This window comes from Mustela lutreola, chromosome 2 (assembly GCF_030435805.1).
Source record: "Mustela lutreola isolate mMusLut2 chromosome 2, mMusLut2.pri, whole genome shotgun sequence".
Taxonomy (NCBI): domain Eukaryota; kingdom Metazoa; phylum Chordata; class Mammalia; order Carnivora; family Mustelidae; genus Mustela; species Mustela lutreola.
The window spans coordinates 111,599,922-111,605,921 of record NC_081291.1 but is presented as its reverse complement, the minus strand read 5'-3'; the positions used below and the strand labels follow the sequence as shown (position 1 = coordinate 111,605,921).

At 36.0% G+C, this 6,000-nt stretch overlaps 1 protein-coding gene across 1 annotated transcript in view; it reads left to right on the top strand.

Annotated features, from left to right (window-relative positions):
* The first annotated feature begins 1,334 nt into the window (after positions 1-1,334).
* The window catches only part of OSTN (osteocrin), a 41,944-nt gene continuing 37,278 nt past the window's right edge, over positions 1,335-6,000 (top strand). Inside the window, exon 1 of the mRNA XM_059165216.1 lies at positions 1,335-1,453. The gene's annotated coding sequence lies outside the window, so the exon portion shown is untranslated. The remainder of the gene's footprint in view (positions 1,454-6,000) is intronic.

Sequence of the window (6,000 nt, the reverse complement as noted above, 5' to 3'; positions counted from 1 at the left end):
AAATCTATACTGAGAGTTTTCCATCATGTGGATTCAAGCTCACATAATCGTTTTATGGCAGTAATGTTTAAACAAGGGTCCACAATTAGGCTGTATTTTTATCTTGACTTGTGAACTATCACTGCCAACTACTCAAATTTCAAGCTTGTTGAGACATATGTTATCCCTGGAAACCCTTCAAAAAAAAAAAAAAAAGTATTTTACTGTCCCACCAATTCAGTGTGCTCTGGTCAGTTCCCCATCTAGATCCAAATTAACTATGTAATAGTTTCTACACCGGTGACTAGTATTTTAAATGGCTTTTAAAGCAAAACCAAAAAGAGCAATTTTATTTCTATTTGCACAAAACATAATCTGGCTTGGATTCCTTTTCTAGCTTTTTAAAAAGTGAGACAGGATGAAGCTGCGGAACAAGCACTGGATATGGAATTAAGATATGTATTTGAAATCTGGTTCTACTACTAGTTCCTAGCTGTGGCCTTATAAAGTCACTTAATGTATCTAGCCTCAGTTTCCTTTTCTGTCAGATGGAGACCTAGCATTGAATCAAATATGCTAATAATGATCTAACAGCATAATACCTCTAGGACTTAATAACTTATCTTTTTACAATCTGTGTGGGTAAGGTTGCAAATGTGCTTAGTAGGAAATGGGAAAGTAGAAAACTTTCAGACAGAGGCAGGAATGTTTTGGTGAAAAGGAAATTAAAATACTGGAGAGCTGGGAAAGATAAGAATGATTACAACATCTGCATTTATAGCCCACATGTCACAGTTCAGTATTTATAGGTTTGTTAGTGACAACCTTCCCAGTATAGCAATGTTAATTCTGAAGTCGCTGTCAGTTTCACTGACACAGCACTGTGCACCTGACCGAGGCTGAAACCACTCACCATTTCCATAGATGATCATTGCATTTAAAAGTCCAAAAAATACACCAGTAAATCAGTTTGGGTTTTTGATTATAATCTCCCTAAATCTTACTTTGAAATACCCTAGTGAGTTTCTTTCTGACAAATCCGAGTGCATTTTTGGTTCCCAAATATGATTTGTAATTATCCAAGCTAGACTAAAACCTCAGGGAGAAGTGATGTGTCTAGGGCTGAACACGATAATAAATGTATACTTAAATTTTCCAGAACCCAAGATCCTGTGCTACTTAGATACCGTGATCAAAGCAATAGATAAAATAAATATGGAGAAGAGTAGGAGAGGGAAAGGGAAAGACTGAGAGAAATAAAATAAGAGAGTGGGGGAGAGATTGAAGAGAGGCTTGGGAAAATGTTCAGTGGAAAATCTAGAAATGATGTAAGAGAAAGCAAAGGCAGGGATTGGAGTAAGGGGTGTATAACTGAAACTATAAAAACTCAGAGAGAAAGCTCACCATCAGGGCTGAGTTTGGGAGAAACTGCACAGAGAGGATTTAAAGTTAGAATCTCCTGATTTTTCACAAGGTAAGTTAAATTTAAAAGCTATGAGAAAAATTTAAGGTTTTTTTTTTCTTTGAGCTAGGTTTTTTTTTTTTAATTTTCACATACTTCTTAAATGTTTTGATTATATCTTGATTTTGAATGTTTTTGGTAATATTTCCCTCTCTAAAATGAGTAGAAAATCTAAGAAGATAATTTTTAATACAAAATTAAGGAGGAGCTAATTGTTCAGACATTTGTTATTTATTAGATTATTCATTGCTTTTCTTTACCATTTCAAAACAAAAAGAAGGACAACTCAAGATAATGATTCTCTATATATGCTAATAGTCTTAAGTTTTCTTTCATTGAAGATGTCCAATTTAGTAAATGTTTAAATGTATAAAAGTGGTCTACTTAAAAGCCTAGGTAGAAAAGAAAGGTTTCTCTCATCTTTATTTCTATCAAAGTTGGAGCTTAAGATATAGCCCTAAATTAATCAAATTATAAAGTCAATATTCTATATTCTTCAAACCTAAAGTATCCTCTGTTTTTCTTCTTGTGAACTCAAATACACAAGCATGATAGTAATAACAGTTTAGAGTGGACTGAAATCATGTCTACCCTTTTGTATTTGAAGTGCTTTTGCTATTGAATGATTGAATTGAGAGTTAATCTGACACATATATTTGAGCTGTGTTTAACAACAAATTTAAAACTTTATTTCAAGTTTTGATCTGTGGGATTAGTGTATACTCAATTAATTCAGTTTTGCCAATGCAAAATATTGTTCCTTCAAATTACAATGATAGACTATAGGTTTAGGAATGTGGTAATTATTTGTTTCTAAGTTACCTTTCTAGAAGTTAAATAATTTTAACAATAATTTATGATAATTTTAATGCCCATATAAGCTACAAATTGAGAGGTCTCCCCAAAAAATTCAGGCACAGTGTGTGTCATTTTACTGTAATACTACTCTTTATCACTCTTATGGAATTTTTCTAAAGAAACTCTCCCGAGGTTATGAATTCAAGTCTCCTCTTTGTAAGTGAATTGCACTTTAGTATCATTCAATAAGGCATTTGAAGTTGACATTTTTTTCTCCCCTTTTTTTCTTAGAGTTTTGAAGTGATTCCTATATAACAAATCATGGGTAGTAGAGAAGCAGATATATTTAGCAGACTAGATTTAGGGTCCTCAGAAATATAATTTTAACTTCTTATTCAAATACTTTCAATGACTTGAACTTTTGATTAATAAAATTAGATTAATTGAACTTGTCCCAAAGGAATAGAACTCAAAGTAAGCAGTACCAAAACACTGTCCCAACTTTGTCACTATGTGGTTTATAACTTCAGGCAAGACTTAAGCCCAGAGCTGGGCTCAATAATATCCTGTTAACTAAGGAAGAGACAAAAGAGCTGGAAGTACCAGGGCTATTGAGTGGGAGAATGACCAAGGGAAGCTCCCACATCATCCTGTTTTCCTATAATAGAGAATGAAGCCTCAGTTTCACAGTATCTTGGGCTTCATCTTTACGTACCACTCAATTTAATCTTCTTGCCTGTATTTCATCTACTGGCATCTCTACCTACTGGACAACTTGTGCTTCGAGACTCTGCTGGCCTCAGAGGAACATAGTTTTGGGGTTAGGAAACAGACTTCTAATCCCAGTCCTGACTTCAGCACCTTTGACTCAGCCTTCCCAGTGCTTCTTTTCCCCTGGATACTGGGAGGTAATAAAGGTGTGCCCTAAGTTCTTTCTTAGCCCTGGATACCTCTCTACATAGGCCAACTTCTCTGTAGCTGAGTTCTCTCTCCTTTGGAGGTCTCTTTTAACTGAGCCTTCCCTCTTCTTTTGCCAGATAGTTGTCAGGGTACCTCTCTGAAGCAGTAGTTAGCATCACCTGCCAGTAATTGCCCAGTGCCTTGGTTGGCTTGAACTGGCTATCGCCCAGCCTTACCCTTTTCAGTGTCCCAACAACTCAGTTCTCCACAGGATGCTGCTCCCACAGGAAGAGTTCCTCCACTAAGCTTCACCATGCTCCCTCCTCTTTTTTGTCCATCTTAAATCTTACCTTCATCTCTTCCCTCTTGGCCAACTTAACTGCCTCTGAGCCTTGCTCTCTCATTGTTGAGAGTGTTAAATTCAACAGTTTCCAAAGAGCATCCCCTCCCTTCTGAAATTCTATGTTCCCATGACACATAAGGCTGTAACCATGTAGAAAAGCCACTTTTATTTCTTTTTATTTTTAAAATTTTTTTTTACATTTATTTGACAGAGAGAGCGCACAAGCAGGGAAGTGGCAGACAGATGGGAGAGGGAGAAGCAGGCTCCCCGCTGAGCAAGGCACTCAATGTGGGGCTCGATTCCAGGACCTTGGGATCATGAACTAAGCAGGAGGCAGACATTTAACCAATGGAGCACCCAGTTGTCCTTAAAAAAATGAACTTTTAAAATATCATCCATGCTGGGGCACCTGGGTGGCTCAGTGGTTAAGCCGCTGCCTTCGGCTCAGGTCATGATCTCAGGGTCCTGGGATCGAGTCCCGCATCGGGCTCTCTGCTCGGCAGGGAGCCTGCTTCCTCCTCTCTCTCTCTGCCTGCCTCTCTACCTACTTGTGATTTCTCTCTGTCAAATAAATAAATAAAATCTTAAAAAAAAAAAAAATATATCATCCATGCAACTAATGGCAACCTGGCTGTTGACCTACCAAGTCAGAACTGTGGTTCCCATGGGACCACTTTGGTGGTTGCATTTCCCTGTGAATGCTGACTTGTCTATCTACACCAGAGCTCTAGGAGGCATGCTCTCTTCCTCTGTCTTCTCTGTGGTCCATTCCTTCCCAGCTCTTCCCTGCGAAGTCTGGTTCCAATGATAAGATCCTTCATTCCCATAATATCCATAATGGGTTTGCTTTCATGACACAGATAACTATGCTATAATATCAATATCACAGAAACTGCAAAAATCATCATCTTAACAACATAGAATTTTTTTAAAAAGTCAATAAAGATTTCTTATGAACTATAAAACAAAAATATGTATCATATAAAATTATATTAAAATTCAATTAAAAATTTACTTTTGTTACTGTAATTAGAAATTGAATAATTATGTTTTGAGTATAACTGAGTTAATTCCCTTTGTTTTCTTCTCGTTATGATATTCTGTTGTATGCTAATATTTTCACAGATACATTTCATTAAAATATTATTGCTGAAATTAATGATAATACATAATATTCTGTAACACCAAATGCTGGAATGGTTGTCATTTATAACGCTGGTGAAATTTCTTCCCTCATTCAGTATTACTTTGTTAAAAATTTATTTTCTACCATCTTGTCGTAATTCTAGATTTCAAGTAACTTTGTTTCTTAAAATGAACAAGGATAAAGAAAATATTTTTCATAACAAAAAAGTAGCATGGACATATTTTGTTAAGTGGCCAGATTTAGAAGGCAATATCAAGATAATGATAGCTATTATTTTTACATAATTAATCTGTGCTAGTCACTTGTACTATTTGTAATCCTTATAATAAAACCACAGAGTAAATCTGTGCCCCATTTTCCTGATGAAAATATTAAGATAGAGAAGCTAAGTAGCATGCCCAGTCAAGAATCATAACCATATCTATGTAACTTAAGGACCGACCTCTTTCTACTAATTGACTTCATTGTGTTAGAAAGTATATATATAGGACGACTGAGTAGCTGTCAGTTGAATGTGTATCCTCAGCTCAGGTCATGATCCCCGCCCTGGGATCCAGTCTAGCCTCAGGCTGCCTCCTCAGTGGGGAGTCCACTGCTCAGTGGGGAGTCCCCTTCTCCTTCTGCCTACCCCCTGCCCCGCTTTGTGCACTCTCTCCTTCTGACAAATAAATAAATAAAATATTTTAAAAAAAGAAAGTGTACACGCTGGACAAGGAATTAGGATACCAGTATTCTAAAGTAACTACCAGTATTCTAAAGTAACTCAGCTTATCTTATTACATCTATTTTAAAAAGTACAATTTTTCATATAGATCAAGCATGATTGATGTGGTGATGAAAGGAGATAAATTAATTTTAAAATAATAAAGTGCTATGCAAATGTTTAAAAATGGTTACTTACAACAATTGTACTAGAAAGAAATGGAAACATTCGAGGAAGAGTCCGGTGTTGCAGGAAGAAATTCCAGGGCAGAGCTCACAGTCCAGGGGTCTCTACTTTGACAAGGCTGGGAGCAGCTAGAAGGCAGGGAGGGTGTCTTACTCACTTTTATATTTCTGGAGCTTGATATATAGTATATACCTAATAAGTGCATCCTTTGGAATATGGTAATAATTATATTTTTGCCCTTCATGTACATTTTAGACAGTATTTTTTAATTGATTATATTGGTTAGTTTGATGTAATTAAATTGTTAGTTAATATTTTAATTAAATATTATACATAGGTACAAAATGGGGTAAAAGGTAAAAGAGGTGGTAATGTTCCACAATATCCTGAGGCTCATGTGTGCCATCTTTAATCACATTTATCCGTTGAAAGTCTTTTCATGACAGATAAAAAATTCCCCATGTATCAAATGACCAAGCAGC